Source organism: Aotus nancymaae, unplaced genomic scaffold (genome assembly GCF_030222135.1).
Source record: "Aotus nancymaae isolate 86718 unplaced genomic scaffold, 86718_ANA_hifiasm-v0.15.2.pri h1tg000022l_1, whole genome shotgun sequence".
NCBI lineage: Eukaryota > Metazoa > Chordata > Mammalia > Primates > Aotidae > Aotus > Aotus nancymaae.
Genome location: NW_026988435.1, coordinates 27,996,674 through 28,019,696, shown reverse-complemented (window position 1 = coordinate 28,019,696; position 23,023 = coordinate 27,996,674).

The following is a 23,023-nucleotide window of genomic DNA, read 5'->3' as shown; positions in this document are numbered from 1 at the left end:
CCATTGCAGTTCAAATATAAAATCCCTTTGTGTCTGTAAACTATGATTTATCCAAAAACACTTCATTTGGTGTGCTTTTTACAAAACGTATTTATTACATAAATAAAGCATGACACACATACATTTATGCAGTGTTTTATTCCAAACTATAGTTGCTTGTCATATGCTCATGAAACCTGGTTTTGATTAAAATAAATAGCACTTTATTTCTCACTCAGTGATTGTTAATTTTTTCAGAGGAGAATATATTCATAATCATCTCTTTTATTAAAAGCAGTTTTCTATTTGAGCTTTGGAAATCAAATGACTCCTTCTATTTATGCCTAGAAACCCAAAGCATCATTTTAGCTTTGTAGTTCCCTAATGACTTCTATTTATCATATTGTAGGTAGCTATTGATCATGCCTCTGTATTTTATTTGAATGTATTCTTTCACTCATGCCCTTTAATTGTTATCTGAATGTAAGTTAGATTCCTAACCTATTCACAAGTTTTATTCAAGGAAGAAATATTTCAAACATATATCTGCACTCAGAGAAACTAGTTAATTTCCAAACGTAAATTATTGTCTGCTTTAAAAAAATTGGTGAAATGCAATTTTAAAAATATGCTAAATGAAATACCATTTAAAAATAACATGAAGTGGAAACCTGGCAAACATTTATGCTTCCCCTTATCATTTATTTGCTTTATGTTTTTACTATTGAATATGTAAAGCATATTTATTTCTCAAAAACTTTATTTCTAAGGGGAAAATATAAATTGTTCATGTCACATACAAGGCATTTTATTTAATCCTTGAACTAATCCTGAGAGATTATATTTTGTATTTTACAAGCCAGATATTGAGATTAGGTATTGTATTAGTCAGGGTTCTCTAGAGGAACAGGACTGATAGGGTAGATGTATATATGAAAGGAAGTTTATTAAGGAGTACTGACTCACATGATCATAAGGTGAAGTCCCACAATAGGCTTTCTTCAAGCTGAGAAGCAAGGAAGCCAGTCCAAGTCTCAAAACTTCAGAAGTAAGAAAGCCGATTGTGCAGCCTTCAGTCTGTGGCCGAAGGCTTGAGAGCCTCTGGCAAACCACTGGTGTAAGTACAAATGTACAAAAGCTGAAGAACTTGTAAAGTCCAATGTTCAAAGGCAGGAAGCATCCAGCACAGGAGAAAGATGGAGGCCAAAAGGCTTAGTCAGCCTAGTCCATCCACGTTCCTCTGCCTGTTTTTATCCTAGCTGTGCTGGCAGCTGATTAGATGGTGCCTACTCAGATTGAGGGTGGGTCTGCCTCTCCTAGTCCACTGACTCAAATGTTAATTTCCTTTGGCAACACCCTAACTTTGCACCCTTTAGTCCAATCAAGTTGACAGTCAGTATTAACTATCACAGTTATGGGCGTACTTTTGTCTGACAACAACTTTCTATCAATCACACCACTGGGGCTGTCTATAAAACCAAAGCACAAATTTATTATTTGTAAAAAAAAAAAAAAAAAAAACAATATGCAAAATTAGATGAGTATATATTTTCTTTTCTAAAGGCCATGAGAATATTTAATAACAAAAAATTGATAACAATTATATAAAAAGAATGTTACATCTGCTTTTAAATTTAATTGTAAGCTATAAAGTGATATAGTACTTTTACAGACTATTTCACGTAATATGATTCTGAGTACATAGCAAACAACACGAAATAAATGCATGCTTATGATCTATATTGTTTTATAAAATTATTAGATAAATAACATTCAAGAATTCTCCAATTTAACTCTCAGAGGTACATGATCACTGAAGTCAAAATATGTGCTCAGAGATCGAAAGCAAGTTCACATCAGGTTATCTGATTGATAATGTTGAAAATTTTAATTTTTATGTTTCTCATTCTAGAAGAGGGGCATTTAGTAGACACATTTTCCTTCATTTCATTGTAGCCAAACTAAATTGTCACTTAAAATTAAAAGACAAAAAGCAAAAAAAAACTAAGTCAGTGTATTTCATGCATCTCATTCGGGGTTGCTGAACACATTTTCAAATAACATGGAATAAACAAATCCTGTTCCTTCACGTGTGTACTCCACAGTAAAATTAGGAAAACAGAGTCACACAGAGTACCTGAAGATATGGTAAATGTCTAAGCTGGATTCTAGTACCACCCCTGGTTGCAGAAGGATAATTGTTATATCATTGGAAATCTTAGAACTTATTTAAAAGTTTACTTAGAAATATTATTGTTTCCTACAGCTACCTAAAAATATCTTCATCTGTTCTTAACAAGACTTTTTTATTTTCATATAAGTTTAGAAAAGAAAACATTTCTCTCTCTGTGCACATTTGAGAGTGTTTTCAGTATTTTATTTATTTACTTAATAAAAATTTATGCTACTTTTCACTGATCTTTAAATGTTCACATTGAATAATTGAATTCAAATAAACACTTTCAAATACATTTATTTTGATAATATTTCAACAAGCAAAATATATTTGTCCATGAATTGAATAAAAATCACCATTTGTGGAAAGAATTCATTATGCATCTTAAGTTACTACCCTGAACATTTATACATTTTATTGACAGAAATCATATTGGAAATACATTTTCTTAATAACCAAAATCAAATGGTCAAAAATGCATTTGGCTTACTATATTTTTTCTTATAAATATATAACATTTTCATCTAAGAACTTCCACAAGAATCTATCCTAAAGTGCAAAATCTTTAGAATCTTAAATTGTAAAACCACCACTGTAGAATAATTACAAATTCAAGTTTTAAGGGCTAGCAATGACTATATATTGGAAATAAGAGTGCATTTTACACCTCTTAAACTGGAATCTTCTGACTTTCTAGCTGTAAGTTGCAAAAGATTTTTTAAAAAACAGCATTTTTAAAGGCCAGTTTACATTTAAAAAAATACACAGGTTGAAGTGGTATATAGTTTCTATAGAATTTTGAGGAAGCCCTTATATTATTCAATTTGAGAGAAATTACAAGTTAGAAATTATAATCATTTTTATTGAGATTAATTTGAGTTTAGTGAAGATTAATAAATGTCACAGAGAATACATTATGGTTCCTAATTGCTCTCCCCAGGACTATTTATAATCATTTCTGTCAGTATCTGGAGAAGGGAAATGTGTATTAAGCCTATGAAAGTGCAGAATGGTACTAACCACTTGCTTAAGGATAAAAGCAAATGTGACCTGTTTTCATATCCTTTTCCCATTGATAGAGAACATCAAGTGTTGGCTATTTTCTACAAAACAACAGTGAGATGTTCTTCGTAGAGCTCCGGAATTTGCTAAGGTGCTTTATCTTAGACAATTGAACAGACCATCACATATAGTAAGTCAAGACCCATGGGTATTAAAGAGATTTTGATGCTGTTAAGAGTAATTTTCTTACGTAAATTTTTAGCTTTATTGTAGACAATGACAGAGGCATATTCTGTAAGAAATTTTTACATTTTCGGAATACGTGTTCTATTTGATACTATTATTGGTGGATTACTAATGAGATTCATGTCCATTAGTTCAGTTTATGAATGTATTGAGAGAATTAGAAGAAACGTGTCATATACACTCCTTACCAAAAAAAAAGTTTCAGTGCATTTTGAAATATATAAGGTATATAATCTCTATGAAAGAAGGGGTTCTGCTGTTTTGTTTCGTTTTTGTTTTTTTACTGTTTCCCCAGCACTTAGAACAATGGAGCATATCAAATAGTTAATAAATAATTAAAGAGAGAAAAATCTAATGCCATTTTATAGCAAAACTTGTATAATAAACAATAACAAAAAAACCCTTGCATTGCTTATATTGTTTGCTTGTGAGTATAAATGTTGTATTTCTAGAAAAGAGAATATAACACTATTTCTATAATACAAATTTTACAAATCCCCACAGTTGCTCTAGCAAGATTCTAGTCATGAAAAATCGTAATTTATCTTCAACGTGACCCTTAAATTTTCAGTAAGATCATCCCACAGGATGATGAGGGATGATTAATTGTCATAGTTATTTCCATGTAGAAGTATACAAGCTATGGTCTAAAACAAAATAAAATTGAACACCCAAAATTGAATTAATTAGCACCAAGCATATTATCCCCCTCAAATTAAATTAATGGAAGTTTAGAAAAGAATGAAATAAAATAGGGGGAAAAAAGAAAAAAGCTTTCAACACTTCAAGTAAAAAACACTCTTTATATACGGAGGACCAAGATGCTAAAACAGTGTTTTCCCACTGACTGAATCTAGAATGAAAGGAAGTAAGTTTCAATTTCAGCATATGAATGTTATTTAATGTGAACAAGGGGAGTTTGGTAACTTCTTTTCCCTTGTTATAAAGACTTCTTTCAATAACCACAATACTAGAAAATTACTGTAAATTAAATCCAACGTGTCCATAGAAATAGGCACACACACACACACAGGCATGCACACAATTACACACACAGACACACACACAATGTGGAAGCCTCTCCCATTAAAAGGTATAGTGGATGAGTTCAAAAGTTTATCTTTTCACTGATGACTCCTCAATGTCAAAAATAGTTACTGGCTCAAAATACTTTTTAAAAATTTTGTGTAATTAGATAAACAGTATGGAATGTTTGAATAAAGATTGCCAAGTAATAAGTAATTTGTATTAGCTCAGTATATAAACATGCATGCATGCACATACGAAGTTTTCCTCTCTGATTCAGAAGGGATAATTAACCTGCCAAAGATAAGTCAGTCATTTCTCTCCTAAGGTAATGACAAAGGAACATTCAATAAAACTATTCATAAATAGACAGCAAGAATGAATATAAAGGCAATCATCTTTAGAATCAGTTGAGAATCATTGGTCAAGGCTTAGAAAAAAGGAAACTGGAAATTGCAAAAATATTAATTATAATAATGATTTTTTTTTTTTTTGAGATGGAGTTTCACTCTTGTGATCCAGGCTGCAGTACAATGGCACAATCTCGGCTCACCGCAACCTCTGCCTACTGGGTTCAAGCAATTCTCCTGCCTCAGCCTCCCCAGTAGCTGGGACTATAGGTGCACGCCATCATGCCCAGCTAATTTTTGTACTTTTAGTAGAGACAGGGTTTCACCATGTTGACCAGGATGGTCTTGATCTCTTGACCTTGTGATCCACCCGCCTCCACCTCCCAAAGTGCTGGGATTATAGGCGTGAGCCACCGCGCCCGGCCAATTAGAATAATGATTTTTAATGATCTAGAACAAGTTATGTTTCATATTGAATGTAGTATAATATGTTGACCATGATTTAAAATTATTTAGGTGAATAAACCTTTAAATATACTTTTGAAATGTGCTATATGAACGTTCCTCACAGCAATTAACTACTTTCTGTAAGCAACATTATAGTTTAAATTGTTTTTATATTAAAACCTGAAATATCTTGAAATAAGGTTTGAGCAGTGAGATGATCTCTATTTATTTTTTATTTCCTGTCATATTTTTAACTTTGAAACTGAAAACTATAAACATTTTAATCATTCTGTAGATCTCCATATGTTTATTAAATATTCACTATTATTTTCAATGTTTTAAAAAATTGACTATGTAAATTAACTTTATATCTGTACTGCACTTAGTCATCTGATGTATCAAATTGTATAAACATATATATTAATACATTTAAAATATTAGAAGAAATTTGCATAAACCAACCTTCACTTTTTAGTGGGAAATACTATTTTTAGAGTGAACAGAATTCTGTATGATTTTGTCCTTGGTTTTGGAAAAGGTGAGGATGTTTCCAGCAGACGTGTAATTGCTATTCAAAACTGACATTTTGCTCAGTTTCATTTAGCCTAGCTCTCTGTATCATTAGATTTAGAAAGTGTAAATTTATTAGTACTACCCTTAGTTATAACATTTTAATTTTCATAATTTTTTCATAGTCAAATGAAGACAACACAAGAAATTTTTGCTTTGAAATTTAACACACAATAAATTGTCATTACATGCAAATCAAAACATGTCTTTCGATCACAATAAATTGTCATTACATGCAAATCAAAACATGTCTTTCGATGTATATATTTAAGATTAATAGCTTAATATCTAAATGTTTTCAAAATATATTCATATTTTTCTAAGTCATATATTCACTTATATAAAGTATAGAATTAAGAATTTTTTATATATAAGTAAATATACCCTTGATTTAGTCAAATAATGTTGCATATAAAATTCACTCATTAGTTGACACTAAATCTGTATTGAAATAACTGAGCTCTTCTTTCAGATAAGACAGAACACGAGTGGTCAACCATTTACAACAATAATAATGAGTGCTAATAGTTCTTGAATACTTAGTTTAGTAACTTAATTAAATGATGTAAATTAATTTAATCTTTGCGACTGAGAAACCTGAGAGGTTTCTATTATCCTTATTCTGTAGTTAGGTGTGGGAAAAATGAGGCCAAATATTTATTTTTAAAAATATCTGTCTGGAGACTGAAACATCTTCTCCTTTGTCCAAAAGCAAGACAATGGTGGAACTAAAATTCAAATCAGTCAGGCAATCTCATCACAGGTCCAATGCCATCAACAATTAAGTAACTCTCACCATATAGTCAATTTTGAGTGTAGAGATTGAAGCAAAGATCATTTCTCTTAAAAAATACGTATTACATATACCAAAATGTTCAAGAGCTAGAAAGAATAGGTTTTGGAGTTAATTAATATATCCTTTGCCATACTGAGTTGTATCTGAACTCTAAAGTAAAAGAATCACTGTTCAATACAGATTTCTTTAGAAACAGATTTTGAAATGTCTAAAAGTATTACTAGTAACTGGAGAGCAAATCTATCATCCATTCCACTCCTCCCCCTTTCAAGATAGTATGCCATATAGAAATGTTTCTTCATGTCTACATTTTAATCTAATGCAAACATTATTTACTTGAGTTAGTGGATGTTTGGAATGCTTACGAACCATCTGTAAAAGGAAAAGTGATGTTGTGAGTATGTAAATTGTCTTAGCATGTGTGTAGTAATTGATGCTGCCATTAACAAAATTAGTATCATTGAATGTTTAAGAAAGGCACTATACACTATATCTTACAAGAGATCTAAAAAGTGTAGGATAATTACTCTCCCAGCCCCCTAACATAGCTTGAATCACAGAGTATGCTTCTAGAGCAGAAAACAGGCTCTTGGAGTATACAAACTTAAAGTTTTTGCAAATATTTTTGTGCATATGTTCTATGTACACTTAAGAGATTCTAATAACTTTTCCTCAGAATCTTTTATGTGTCCATAGAACAAAAAATAGTTCTTTCAAATATATTTTAATTTATAGTTCATCTAAGTAAACATAGAAAGTTAACAGTTATTTATCCTTATCACTTTGCACTTACTATTTCACTTACTTCTATTGCTATAGTTGTGAAATTGTTACCAGTTTCATTTTTATTCCTTTGAAGATAATTAGTGTTTCTTCTCCATTGTATTTAAAATCTACTTTTTTGCCTGTTTTGATATTTTCCCTGGCATCCTTTTCAGGTTTTTTTTTCTGCTTTAAATCATTATGCTTCTGGATTGTAAGGATCCATGTCTTTTACCAATTCAGAAAAAATTTTCAAATATTATCTTTCTAAAATTACTTCTCTCTCATTCTCCCTATACTCTTCTTTTGGATTTTGTTAACGCTAATCAGAGAGTGCTATGTAGAGTCTGTTAACTTATATTTCACTTAATTTTTCTGTATTTTATTCATCTGTTATGATTTTACAGTACATTCTTCCATATTATCCTCTAGTTTATTTTTTCACCTGTCTCTAACATGCTATTTAATGCATCCATTTAAAAATTGTCAATGATCACAAATTATATTTCTAGAAGTTCTATTTGACAATTAGCTTGATATTTTAAAAATGGTGTCTATTTAATTTGTATGCTTTGAACTGTCTCTTAATTCTCTAATTTAAAATTTTTCATATATAATAGAGGTACATATTTTAGGGATACCTGTGGATAACATCCACATACTTTGTAAAGATCAAATCAGTGTACTTGGAATATCCATCACCTGCAATATTCAACTTCTCATTATGCTAGAAATATTTGAATTACTATCTTCTAGGTATTTTGAAACACACAACAGATTATTGTAAACTATAGCCATCCTAATTACCTATCAAACACTAGGTCTTATTTCTTGTATCAAACAGTAAAATGGAAATGTCTACACAGATCTTTTGCTCATTTTTAAATTGGATTGTCTTATTTTTTCCTACTGAATTGTTTGAGCTTTATACATTCTTGTTATTAATCTCTTGACGGATGGATAGTTTGAAAATCTTTTCTCCTATTCTGTGGATTGTCTTTCACTTTTGATTGGTTTGTTCTTTTTGCTGCTGCTGCTGTTCTTGTTGTGCAGAAGCTTTTTTGCTTGATATGATCTCATCCATTCATTTTTGCCTTGGTTGCCTGTGCTTTTGAAATCTTACACAAAAATGTTAGCCCATACCACTCTCCTGGAGTGTTTCCCCTATAGTTTCTTCCATTAGTTTCACAGTACCCGGTTTTATATTTAAGTCTAGAATCCATTTTGATTTGAGTTTTGCATGTAGTGAGAGATAAGGATCTATTTTCTTTCTTCTACATAAGGTAATCCAGTTTTCTTTATAACCATCTATTGAAGAGACTGTCCTTTCCCCATCGTATATTATTTATACCTTTGTCTTAAAAGAGTTGACTGTAAACATGTGAGTTTATATCTGGGTTCTCTATTATGTTCTATTGTCTGTATGTCTGTTTTATGCCAGTGCTGTGCTAATTCGTTTACTATCTTTGTGTAGTATATTTTTAAGTCAGCTGGGGTGATGCCTCCAAGCTTTGTTCTTTATGCTCCAGATTGCTTTGGCTATTAGAGGTCTTTGTGGTTCCATGTACATTTTAAGATTTTTTTCTATTTCTATGAAGAATTTTATTGGTATCTTGCTAGGGGTTGCATTGATTTATAAATTGCTTTGGATAAAATTATCATTCCAACAATATCAGTTTTTTATTTAATGGGCATGGAATATCTTTTCATTTTGGATGTGTCCTTTTTTGTTTCTTTCCTCAGTGTTTTATAGTTTACCTTTTATAGATTCCAAATATTTAAAACATGTTAATTTTATATATCATGTCTGGTCTGGTAATTCCAATTTCTGAGTGCTGATACATTAATTGTTTTAGCTGAGTTGTCTGTTTTTCTATTCTCTCTCTCTCTCTCTCTTTCTGTCTCTCTCTCTCTCTCTCATCTCTCTCTCTCCAACTCCCTCTTCTGGAGGTTTGCTGACAACTCTCCATGAATATTTTACAGTTTGTTCATGGTTAAATATTATATTAATGGCAATCAAGGTTAAAGTATGACTTAATTAAAAGCAAGCCTTGGAACTTAGAGACTATGTATTTTTCTGGAGCTGTTCTACCCTGGAGACATTTGCTTGTATTTCAAATGGTAATAAAAACTTAGAGATGTTCCTTTCCTTTCCCCAAAGAGGATATAATATAATGTTTTTCATTCCAGAGAAAGATTTTTCTCTCTCTTTATTCAAAAAATGAACCTGTCATGGCTCCAGAGCTCCACATTTCATAACTCAGAGAATTTTTTCCTATATTGCCATCCTACTGCACACACAAATGACATCAAGTCTTATCTTTCACCGCATAGGGAACCACAGCATGGGAACTGGTGCCAAGCTTGCTCTGTGAGCCTTTTCTCTGATTCCAAAATCTTGTTTTACTGTTATATAAATAACTGGATATAAAAACAATACTTGGTGGTAATTGTATATTATAATTTTAGATTATGAACTCAAATGTGGCTAAACTTAATTGATAGGAATTCTTCAAAGCTTGAATAGAAGGTGATTCTACCAAATAGAATATGTTTACATTTCAATTAGGTGTAGTAGGGAAAGTATTGGGCCATTCTGGCCCAAAGGGCAGTCTGCATAATAAGAACCTATAGTTTCCATTCTTGAAAAATTATTTTGTTTGCTTATTAGTCTATTCTCACATTACTATAAATAATTAACTGAATCTGGGTAATTTATAAGGAAAATAGGTTTAATTGACTCATAGTTCCATTGGAACTATGTACAGGAAGCATGGCTGGGGAGGCCTCAGGAAACTTTCAATCATGGTGGAAGGCAAAGAGGAAGGAGTCATGCCTTACATGGTCAGGGCAGGAGGAATAAGGAGCAGGGGGCGGTGCTACACATTTTTAAACAACCAGATCTCATGAGAACTCAATCATCCTCATGGGAAGAGTAAGGGAGGAACCACTCCCATGATCCAGTCTCCTCCCATCAGGCTCCTCCTCCAAAACTGAGGATTCCAATTCAACCTGAGATTTGGGTGAGGACACAGAGGCAAACCGTAACAGTTTGCTTGCTTTTCCATTGTGAAACCCTGTTCAAGATTGGTGAGTTTCATGTACCAGCAATGTAGTATTGTTTTTCCAGTCTGCTCTTCAATTGAAGTAGTTGTACTCAGAGCATGTTACCTCTATACAGATTGTGCTTTTGCTATAGTTTACTAATTTAAGTTAGTCTCATTTATATTAGTTATTAAAATATTTAATTACATATGTTCATTGAAAAATACTTATGAACTGTTATATATTATTTATACATCTAATTCTAAAGGCTGATGTTTCCAGAACCTTCCCCAAAAGGAAAAGAAAATACATGAGGTGTCACTTGATTAAAATAAAATGTAGGATAAATCCAAAATAGTAATTCATTTAAAAGATAGTTTTGTTTTTCAAAAAACGTGTTAATTAATTGCTAATCACTTTTGTCTGCTAACTCTGCCTTGGGTTCTATATTTAGTGTAAAGTTCCCAGGCTCAGCTGAAGCCCCTCAGAACTATTTTGATATTAATGGTGCAAAACTAAATTTTCAAAGTATTGTAAATTGTATATAATTCAGAAATCAACAATTTCATCTAAGTATAAAAACTGGCATTCTGATATTTTTGAGTATATTAACATAGCTATAATAACTTTCTGTTGTTTGTTTTAGGGTTACATTATATATTCTTCACTCTGTCATCTTAATTTTTTTTTTTTTTGAGACAGAGTATTACACTCCCAGACTGGAGTGTGATAACATTGTCTTGGCTTACTGCAACCTTCGTCTCCTGTTTTCAAGTGATTCTTGTGCCTCAGCCTACTGAGTAGCTGGGATTACAGGCACCCGCCAACATACCCAGCTAATTTTTGCATTTTTAGTAGAGACAGGGTTTCACCGTGTTGGCCAGGCTGGTCTTAAACTCCTGACCTGAGGTGATCCACCTGCCTTGGCCTCGCAACATCCTGGGATTATAGGCGTGAACCTCTACGCTGGCCCCATTTTACATTTTATAAACTTGTACTTCACTATGTTTAGGGCAGTGGCAAAATCATAGCTCACTGCATCCTTGAAATCCTGGGCTCAAGTGATACTCCTGCCTCAGTCTCCTGAGTAGGTGGGACTACAGATGCTTGCTACCATGCCTGGCACTTTTCTAGAGACAGAGTTTGTTTTCCAGGCTGGTCTTAAAATCTTAACCTCAAGCTATCTTCCTGCTTCAGCCTCCCAACACACTAGGATTGCAGGGATGAGCCACTACACCTGGCCTGTTTAATTTCATAATAACAATGAAAATAGAAATTTTTTATACATGAGAGCATAGAATTCTTTTTTCAACCAGGACTTTTTTATTTGAATTAAATTAACGTCAGACAGATCAACAGGAGAAAAGCACAGAAATGTATTCAATATGAGTTTTACATGACATGGGAGCCCCTGTAAGGAAATGAAGACCAAAAGAAACAGAGTCAAACACTTATATCCTGAACTAGAAAAAGAAGATAAATTGTGAAAATTTGATAAGATGAAGGGCTCAGTCTAGGGTTTGTAATTGGGGAGAGAAGTGCCTGGAAAGATATGGGTTGTTCCCATAGATTTCCCTTAGTCACAACTTATCATTCTTGATGTTAAGAATGTTACTTTCCCCCTTATATAGGGAGGGAAACTTTCAAATGGGAATTTCATCTTGCTGCTTTTAAGAAACAGAATGAAGTTCAAAATCAGCTTTCTGAACCTGCTATTTTTCAAGTGCCTTTGCTTCAAAATAATTCTTACGCTGAAGTGACACATTTGAGGGTGGTGTATTCTGAACTCCTGCAACATAACTTAGGAAGTTGAAACAAGAGGATATTGAGGACTCTTCATACTCAAGCATACTAAAATTGTGTTACAAAACTCAAGCATACCCAACAGATGCAACAGTATGCTAGAAAAAAGTATTTTATTCATGACTGCATATAAATGTTATATTACTAATTAATACCCTAAGATCTACACTTACTTTTTTTTTAGTGGCGATGGAATTTTGCTCTGTGGCCATGTTGGAGTGCAGTGATGTGATCTCGGCTCACTTCAACCTCCACTTCTCAGGTTCAAGTGATTCTCCTGCCTCCGACTCCTGAGCAGCTGGGACTACAGGCATGCACCACCATGCCCAGCTAATTTTTGTATTTTTAGTAGAGATGGGGTTTCACCATGTTGGCCAAGATGGTGTCGATCTCTTGACCTTGTGATTTGCCCACCTCAGCCTCCTAAAATGCTGGGATTACAGGCATGAGCCACCATGCCCAGCCATGTCTACATGTTCTAGATATTAATATTTTCAAACCATATTTAAAAGAAATAGAAAAGCAAGTTATATCAAAAATGGGTCTTCATTTTAGGATATAGATTCTGTGCTGAGTGATTAGGGACCCCATGATGTATAACAGTCAACCACTACATTATCTGTGTATATTGTTGACAGAGATAAAAGTCCATTCTCAAGGTGCATTTTAATGTAAAAGTGATAAACATAGAAAATGTCAAGGTGAAATATAACACTGGTATTTAATTATGTGAAAGTTTATTTCCTGTTGACTTTAGCCAGGTAGAAAATAATGATAAAAATTGAAGGAAATTTTTAAATATGAATCTGAAATATATTACTTAGGGTATTCATTTTGATTTGCTATAAAAATTGACTTTAATCATAGATGTAATTATCTTTTGCTTTAGAGTTTTAAATACTGGCTCATTTAATTTTTTTTATTTTCCTGATATTAATATTTAAACCAAAGCATATCAACAAATTGTGCAGGCTCTCCTATAAACAGGTTAACAGATTTTGTTTTGTAAAACTCGTTTTGAGAATCTTGTACAAAAATTTCCGAGCATCTTGTTGTTCCAAATTTATTAGACTACGTGTGCAAAAATATGTGGTAAACAATTAAATCTGTGTTTTCTTTTTATCCATTGATTTAAAAAATAAATTAAATTGCTTTTAAAATTGTTTTGACAGAATTATCACTGCTTTTCCTAATAATGTTAATATCCAGTTTGGTGGCTTATACAGCATTTCCATTAATATAAGTATTATAAAAATACTTTTAATACAGCATAAAATATAGAACATTGGTTAACACATTTCCTGTGGCAATTAGAGAATAACTCCAGTTTGATGTTTGTATTCAATTTCAATCATCAACATAGGTTTTCATTTATTTTTTACTTTTGGAGGTATTTTTGTTGAATTCAGGTACTAATATGTCTTTCTACAAAACATAACTTAGTACTGAAATAAGTTTTCCTTTAGAAAATTATTTAAAGATAGAAATCCTAAGAAAAAGTCAAGTTTCTCTCTTAATTCTATCAACTATCAACTCGTTTTGATAGTCACATGAATTTAATTATGTTATTAGGCAGTTATGGGTTAAGATATTTGTCTATTTTTGTTGTAATCATTAAGTAACTAGTCTTGTTTGTAAGTGTCAGATTATTGGCCAAGTATCAGAACTATTTCTGTAAGAAAAAAAAATTTGCAGTTAGAGGCATTTAAGAGTTTCAGATATTTTATAACCATTGAATTATAAATCACTGAAATTTAATTTAAAAAAAATTGTTTCCTCTAATGTGAACAGAATTTTAAGTAATTCATCACTGAAAATAAACTTCTTTCATTTTTTCTCTTTGATGATTAGAAAACGTACTCAAATATCTCCATATAGCTGTTTAATATGTTTCAGAGATTTTTTAAAAACTCTCCTACTTGAGAAATATTTCCTGTGGCTCTAACATAGACATAAATGCTTCATTTAAATTGAATTACCTTTTTTCTTTTTTCTCAAAGTAATGAATTTTATACTAATACCACTTATATGTTATTGACAAATCTTTAGTAGTTTTATCTTTCACTAATCCAGGTTCCTTAAATATTTCTCCATATATTGTCACTGGAAACTTGTCCTTATTTTCCCTGATAAATTTACTCATATCCCCACTCAACACTAAGTAATTAAGAACTTAACTCACTTCTCCTAATTTTGTATTTTAAAATAAATTTATATTTTTCAATAAAGTATTTTTTTCTATTAAATTGGTTTTCATTTCAAAAAATATTCACCTTACCAGCACTTCTCTCTTTTATATGTGTGATTTTTTTTTACATTGAGGTAAAAACCTAATTATAATGTAAAAATTTTAAGCAGTTTTATGTCAGTATCATGACAGAGAACTTCTGATGAGTTATATCAAAATGCTAGTAAAAACAAGTTTATGTTTACATAGAAAAGGGCTAAGGTTATAAACCATAATTTTATTAGATATAAAAATGTAGATTTTATCTGTTAGGAAAGAATAAGAGAAAATATCTGTATACTTTAAAGTTAGCATCCTAATGCTTAAAGCTTGGAATCATTTTGGGATGCTTGTAATGAACACACTTTCAGAATATAAAACCACAATTTTAACACCCTCATATTTGAAATTTAGCCTGCACTTCTGATTCAGTTATTTTTTTTGCAAATTAGTGTGCTTATATCTTAACAGTTGAGACATGCACATTTCTTATTTGCTTCTAGTATGAGGATTACAGCAAATTCTAGCTGAAAAATTGACATAATGACAGCTATAAGAACTAATTATCTAATTTTTTTTCTTGCTAGTTAAAGCCTGGGCCATTATGTAATCTGATGGATACTTTAATTAGAAGCAAACTTATTAATAAAAATTAATGACTATCATACAGGCAGGCCATAAGAAACTAGCACTTATTGAAAATAAGACATTCAGCATTATAAATACTAAGACTAATTTTATTCTAATGCTGTGTTTCTTGTTTTTGATATTCTTTACAATTAACCTAAAATTTTTCTCAGTAAATCGAGAGTTAGAAAATGCATTACTTGCAATGTCATCAAAAATCTGCAAAAATAAACTTTCTACTTTTGAACCAGAGACATCTTTAACATTACCATAAAAATATAAAGAAGAAGAAAATTATTCCCAATCTGAAACCAACTTGATTAATATAACAGCATCAAGCTTAAGATAGTAGCTGAGAGATTAGCTCTGCTAACCTTTCAATGTTCAAAACATTTCAGTTTAAGCAGAAACCAACCAATTTATTTTCAATATTTCCTACATGTTATGCTTTCTAATTCAGCTTCTAAATCAAAGATGTAACAGGCATATGACATCTGGTTTAAAAACATAAATACATTTAATTGAAATTAGATTATATGATTGAGTAGAGGTATTTGTAAATGCTTTGCTACTTCTCCAATCAAGAGGTAGATATAATATTTTCCCCCTGGATTTGGGCTGGTCTTAGAGAGACCAAAAACAATGCAATGGATAACCTGGCCTTCTAGGAACTTCCAAGCTAGGACTCAAAGGACCTTGCATCTTGGGCCTGGGCTTTCTGAAACATTTTGTCTAGAAGCCCTTAACTGCAGTGTATAAATTCTAATTATTTCATGACTCCCAACTGAGTCCAGCCTGCTTGCCATCCCACAACCTGAGAGTAAACCTCTCTTGGACCATCTAACCCAGCCCATATGCCAAGCAAATACCAACTTATGAATCTCTGTTGGTACCATGTGAAAAAAAAACAACAAACCCCCTAGTTTAGCCTTTCATAAGTTCCTAATCTGTAGAATTATAAAATATAATGAATGAGTTATTCTTTAATGCCTCTGAGGTTTGGAGTAATTAAGTAGAACAAGCTATTTCCTTTTTGGGAGGGTGGGAGTGGATTCAGGTCATATAGTTTTAGAGTACTTCTCAGAAATACTTTCAAGTATCACACCTTTCTCATATTCACAGATGGTTCTAATCACTTTATTGAAATCACACTCCTGTCACAGATCTAACAGATACTGCTTGATTAAGATGAAATCTGGTAGGTTACAATGTGCCTCAGAAAATAGGTGATGAAAACCTGTGATAAGGATTTTTAAAAAATATACTTAACTCAGAATTACAGAAATGCAGAATCTTCACATAAACTAATTCCATCCAATTTTTAGATTACAAAGAATGTATACATATTTTGTGTCTAAATACATACAGATACACAAACATATTTTATAAATAGAACATTTATATCAAAACTAACTTGCATAAACGTTCAAACAATTGAATTGTTTTTGTGACACACACAATCATACATACACACACATATTTTGTGTGATAGTGTGTGAATGTATGATGTGTGGCTTGTATGTATCACAATTTTTTGATTGTTTGAACATGTATAGTTGTTAGTTTTTATAAAGTCTTCTATCTTACACATACATACTTTCAATTAGTTACTAAGGTTTTCTTTAAGTTGATGTGGATCTTTCTAACCTGGCCTTTATCTATGTTATTTTCTAGAACTATTCTGCCAACTCAACCTCTGTGTCTTTGTAAATACCTGTCCCTAAGTTTAGATGGAATATACATTTAGCTTTTTTTGTCCTCCTGTGCAACAGGTGTTTTCAAAGGTTTCCAAAGTAGATTAATTTAAATAAATTAAGAAAAGGTTAATTTATTTTATATAGGCTGTGCATATTGATGCTATTTAGCATTTTTGTGTATAGAGAAGAATATGCAGCTAGTAATTTTACCTAACATACATTTATTAAATTTCTCATCAGACTTTCATTTAGAATTAATATGCTAGCATATTGGGTTACTATATGTTGTTACTCCACACTTGTATGTTAAAACAGTGAAAACAACAACATAAGGTAGTTGAAGCAGAATTGAGAAAATACTTGTTAGGTTTTAAATGAGGTCTGAGGGGAGTCAGTGGGGTGGCAGGTAACTGGAAAAGCACTCAAAGAATTGCAGACTGTTCTGACATTGCTTTACTCTCTGGGCACAAGCAAGCCTGGCCATGAGCCATGGGCATAAGCCGCAAGCTCTATGTACAGTGTTAGCAGGGTATACCTTTTACAAATAGTGTCTCTGAGCCAAGCAGGAGCTCACAAAGGTAATCACCTAATGCACCTCATGTGGCGTGGTTACATAACGTGCCACACGTGGTATGGTTACATAGTGTGTGGAGTCCTGTGCCTGTGCTCCAAACCCACTGAGTCATGCTGGACTGGATGTCTGCCTTGGCCTATTCTTGATTGCAGTAAATCTGTTTTCCTTACACTCCACTCCCTAGGCTGAGGGAGAGATAGGAATTAGACACACAGATCTGACACATTATACATAGGCTTTGGGCACACAGGCCCTGAACACACAGGTCTGACACATAGGCCTTATACATAGGCTCTGGGCTAACAGGCCCCAGGCGCACAGGTCCAACATAGAGGTCTTATACATAGGCCTTAGGTATGCAGGCTCCAGACACCCAGACTTCACATTCCATCCCCTAGGCTGAGGGATTTCTAGTGGGGAGATGTGCCCACAGGGCAGAGACCTGGAACCAGAGTCAGAGCAGAAATACAGGCAGCAACAACACCAGGTCATGGTGGGCAACCACCCCATGGTGACATTACCCCAATGTTGCTTTACACATAAAGCCAGGTTTTTATTTCCCTAACGTTAGGGGCATTGGGGAGGGCAACAACAGGTTACTGCTCATCCCCATACCTGGTCAGACGAGGTCATCCTTGCTTCCATAGGTTTTGCCCCATGGCTTGGCCCTACATGGGTCAGTGACCAACTAGTCACTTTGTAAACTTCTAGGTAATGAACCACAAGGTAAAGCGGAATGGGGATATTGTATCACTAAGATATGTGTGACATAGTTTGAGCACAACTTCACAGTGAGTCTTTTATACTTTACTGGTCATGCAGCTAAAATCAGGCCATACAAACTGAAAATACATATATATGTATATGCACATATATAATATCCATCTGTACAGTTTTAGTAATGGTAACCAACCTAGTACATGTCTCCTGGGGAGATTTAGATGAACTCTATGTGCTATTTCTTATTTATAAATATTTTCTAAATATTCTAAATATTTCTATTTAGAAATAGCACATAAGAAATCCTAATATTTAGTATGCTTAATCCATTTCTTGGCCACATTTAGAAACATGGTTCCAGACTTCCCTAAAGATAAGATAGCATAAGCACAGATAAGATAAAGTCAACTATATCCTTACACATGAAAACATGTTGTATTTCATTACCATACTGCCCAAAGTAAATTATAGATTCAATGCTATCCCCATCAAGCTACCAATGACCCTCTTCACAGAACTGGAAAAAAAACACCTTAAATTTCATATGTAACCAAAAGAGAGTCCACACAGCCAAGGCAATCCTAAGCAAAAAGAACAAAGCTGGAGGCATCATGCTACCTGACTTCAAACTATACTACAAGGCTACAGTGATCAAAACAGCATGGTACTGGTATCTAAACAGAGATATAGACCAACGGAACAGAACAGAGACCTTGGAGGCAACACCACACATCTACAACCATCTGATCTTTGACAAACCTGACAAAAACAAGCAATGGGGAAAGGATTCCCTGTTTAATAAATGGTGTTGGGAAAACTGGATAGCCATGTACAGAAAGCAGAAACTGGACCCCTTCCTGATACCTTACACTAAAATAAACTCCAGATGGATTAAAGATTTAACCATAAGACCTAACACCATAAAAACCCTAGAAGAAAACCTAGGCCAAAACCATTGGGGACATAGGCATAGGCAAGGACTTCATGACTAAAACACCAAAACCAATGGCAACAAAAGCCAAAATAGACAAATTGGATCTAATTAAACTCCAGATCTCCTGTACAGCAAAAAAAAAAAAAAAAAAAAAAAAAAAAAAAAAATCATTAGAGTGAACCGGCAACCAACAGAATGGAAAAAATTTTCACAATCTACCGTCTCACGCCAGTTAGAATGGTGATCATCTGGAGACAACAGATGCTGGAGAGGATGTGGAGAAATAGGAAAACTTTTACACTGTTGGTGGGAGTGTAAATTTGTTCAACCATTTTGGAAGACAGTGTGGCAATTCCTCAAGAACCTAGAAGTAGAAATTCCATTTGACCCAGAAATCCCATTACTGCGTATATACCCTAAGGATTATAAATTGTTCTATTACAAAGACACATGCACATGTATGCTCATCACGGCACTGTTTACAATAGCAAAGACCTGGAACCAACCCAAATGCCCACCGATGATAGACTGGACAAGGAAAATGCAGCACATATACACCATGGAATACTATGCAGCCATAAAAGCGATGAGTTTGTGTCCTTTGGAGGGACATGGATGAATCTAGAAATCATCATTCTCAGAAAACTGACACAAGAACAGAAAATCAAGCACTGCATGTTCTCATTCATATTTACATTTGTTGGGTTGTTTTATTACTTATTACACAAGTGAGAAGGCAGTAAACTTTCTATCTTGGAAGGCGCACAACTATTGTACAAAATTTAGCATATGACACCTATAATAAGTGAAAACTTTAAATTTTCCTTTGATTTAAAGTTTCCTTTATTATTAAATATCATTTTCCAGATTAAGGATTTGGTTTTGGAGAATGTTTAAGCAGAGTTTACAGATGTCTGATGCAATGCAAATTAAATATATCTCTGTTTCTTTTAAAAAATGCTTCCTTAAAGTATTTTCAAATAAGCAAAAATATGTTCTTTCACATTTAGAATAACATTCTTATCAAGGTATCAGTTCCAGGAGTTATTCGATAGAAAAGTATTGTCAATATAGTTTTTTTTTCTTTTTAACTATGAATGTTTTGAAAAATCCATTAAAATATTGCCTTCAGGTATTGTATTAGGATTCTGCAGAGGAAAAAATGAATAGCATATATATGGATGCATAAAATGGTATATGTTATGGGAATTGGCTGACATAGTTACCATGGAGGCTGTGAAGTTCCAACAATATTCCATTTGGACACAGGACAAACAGAAAATCAGTTCATATAATTCAGTCTGAGTCTAAAGGCCAAATATTGGAAGCTGTCATGTCTAAAGGCAGTAGAAGATGGATGTCCCAGCTCAAGAGCAAATTCACTTTTTTCCCTCCACTTTCACATTCTACGTGGAACCGCAACAATTGGAGGATGCTCACTCACACTGGTGAGGGTGGGTCTTAGTCTACTTATTGAAATGCTGTTCCCTTCTGGAAACGCCCTTACAGACACACCCAGAAACAATGTTTTATCAGCATTCTGGGTATCCCTTAGACCACTCAAGTTGACACAAAAAAATCAACAATCATAGATAGGTCCTGTAGGCTTATTACTTATGGGAGAAATTATTTAGATCATTGCCAAACTACAAACTATTTTTTATTGCTCAATGATAAAAGAATGAAGTATTTTCAATAAATTTCAAAGTATGTATTGGAGCTGCTAAGCTTCTAATTTACCCTTGATTAGTTTTCAGTTTTCCCAGACACATGGGAGATAATGAAAATATGAAAAGATTGTAGCAGCTTCTCTTTGAACATCATTAATACAAATAAAATCATTTAGTGCTTAGATTATATAGAATAAACTTTCTAATTATTACCTGATTCAGTTCCTATATGACTTATAAAGCAAGCAATATGCAACTAGCATTTTGCTGAAGATATACAGCAAGACTTATACAACTAGAATGTTGTTTAAGACAGACTTAAGTCATTTTTTCCTCTTTCTCTTCTTTCTTTATTCCCTGCTTTGTTTAATAAAATCTTGAAGAGGATTTTCATTTGAGTTTAATAGTCTTAATGTACTCTAAAAATATTTTTGTTACATTATAGAGGAAAGTTAAGCCTTTTGAATTATTCTATAACCTATTTACCCCAAATTGAAATAAGTATTTTAAATTAATTTAGGCTAAATGTGTCCCTAAGTCAAGTTATTGAATACTATTTTTAACTAAATTGCATTTCATAAGTAACAGCAGATTCTGTGCCAAAATCACCAACCTCCCATTTATTTTCTAAGAACACTTATGAACTCCCCTGAGTGCTTATTATTGTTGAACAGGAGGTGCTGGAGAAATTGCTAATTTACATTGCCTGAATTTTGTGAACTTGATATTTTCTCTCACTGGAGGTCTGAAAAACTGAACCATTTTTTTTTTTTTTTTTACAACAGTTTCTTTTTCCAGGCAGACAGGTTGATGAATAGCATGGGCAACTAAACATCTACAGTATTCTCTCAGGTTCAATTGTGGCTATACCAGTGAGTATAGATAAAGACATAAATGATGTGTTGGCAATTTGTACTATGAGCTGTGAGCAGTGTGAAGGAAAAATAAACTCAGGATTTTTATTTATATATCTATTGCATATAGGAGAATTTGCAGAGAACAGTCAAAAGATTTTATCTCAAAGACAAGGTCTTGTCCAAGGAACATATAATAGAAGTTTCAAAAATCTCAAATCATTGAAATTTTCTATGAAGCTTGAATATTTTAGCAGTGGCAAGACGCAAAATGTAAATATAAGAATGAACGAATGTCAATATTAACCTTGAATATAAATGGGCCCCCATTTAAAAGGCACAGATTGGTGAGCTGGATAAAAAATTAAGACCCAATGGCATACTGTCATCAAGAGACCCATCTCACAGGAAATGTCATTCATAGGCTGAAAATCAAGAGTTGAACAGAAATCTACCAAGCAAATAAAAAACAAAAGAGCAGGAGGTGTACTCTTAATTTGAGACAAAACAGACTTTAAAACAACAAGGATTTAAAAAAAAGACAAAAAAGTGCATTACATAATGACAGAGGGTTCAATTCAACAGGAAGACCTAAGTATCCTAAATATGCACCAAACACAGGAGCACCCAAATTTATGAAACAAGTTCTAAGAGACCTACAAAAAGATATAACTCATGCACAATAATAGTGAAAGACTTCAACACTTCACTGAGAGTATTAGACAGATCATTAAGGCAGAAAATTTACAAAGATATTCAGGTCCTGAACTCAATATTGGATCAAATAGGTAAATGATAGACCTCTACAGAATTCCCCACCCTGAAACAGTAGAATATACAATCTTCTTCTTGTCACATACTCTAAAATTGACCACATAATTGGACCTAAAACAATGCACCACAAATGTACAAGAGCTGAAATCATACCAAACACACTATCAGACCAGAGCATATTAAACATAGAAGGCTAAGAAAACCTCTCAAAACTATGCAATTATATGGAAATTAAGCAACATGTTCTTAAATGACTTTTTGGTAAATAATGAAACTACGTCCAAAATCAAGAAATTCTTTGAAACTAATGAGAAAAAAGATACAGCATAGAAGAATCTCTGAGACACAGTTAAGGCAGTGTTAAGAGAGAAATTCATTGCACTATACACCCACATCAAAAAAATAAATAGATTTTAAATTATCAACCTAACATCACAGCTGAAAGAACTGGAGAAGCAAGAACAAATCAAACCCAAAGCTAGCAGAAGACAAGAAACAACCAAACTCAGAGCTGAACTGAAGGAAATTGAGACAAAAACCCATTCAAAAGATCAATGACCCAGGAGTTTTTTTTTTTTCTTTTTAAATAATGAGATAAATAGACTGCTAACTAGAACAATAAAGAAGAAAAGAAAGATTTAAAAAAAACACAATTAGAAATGACAAAAAGAAAAACGTAAATAGAACTTGATGGATTCAAAGCTAAATTCTACCAGATTTACAATGAGCTGGTACTATTTCTAC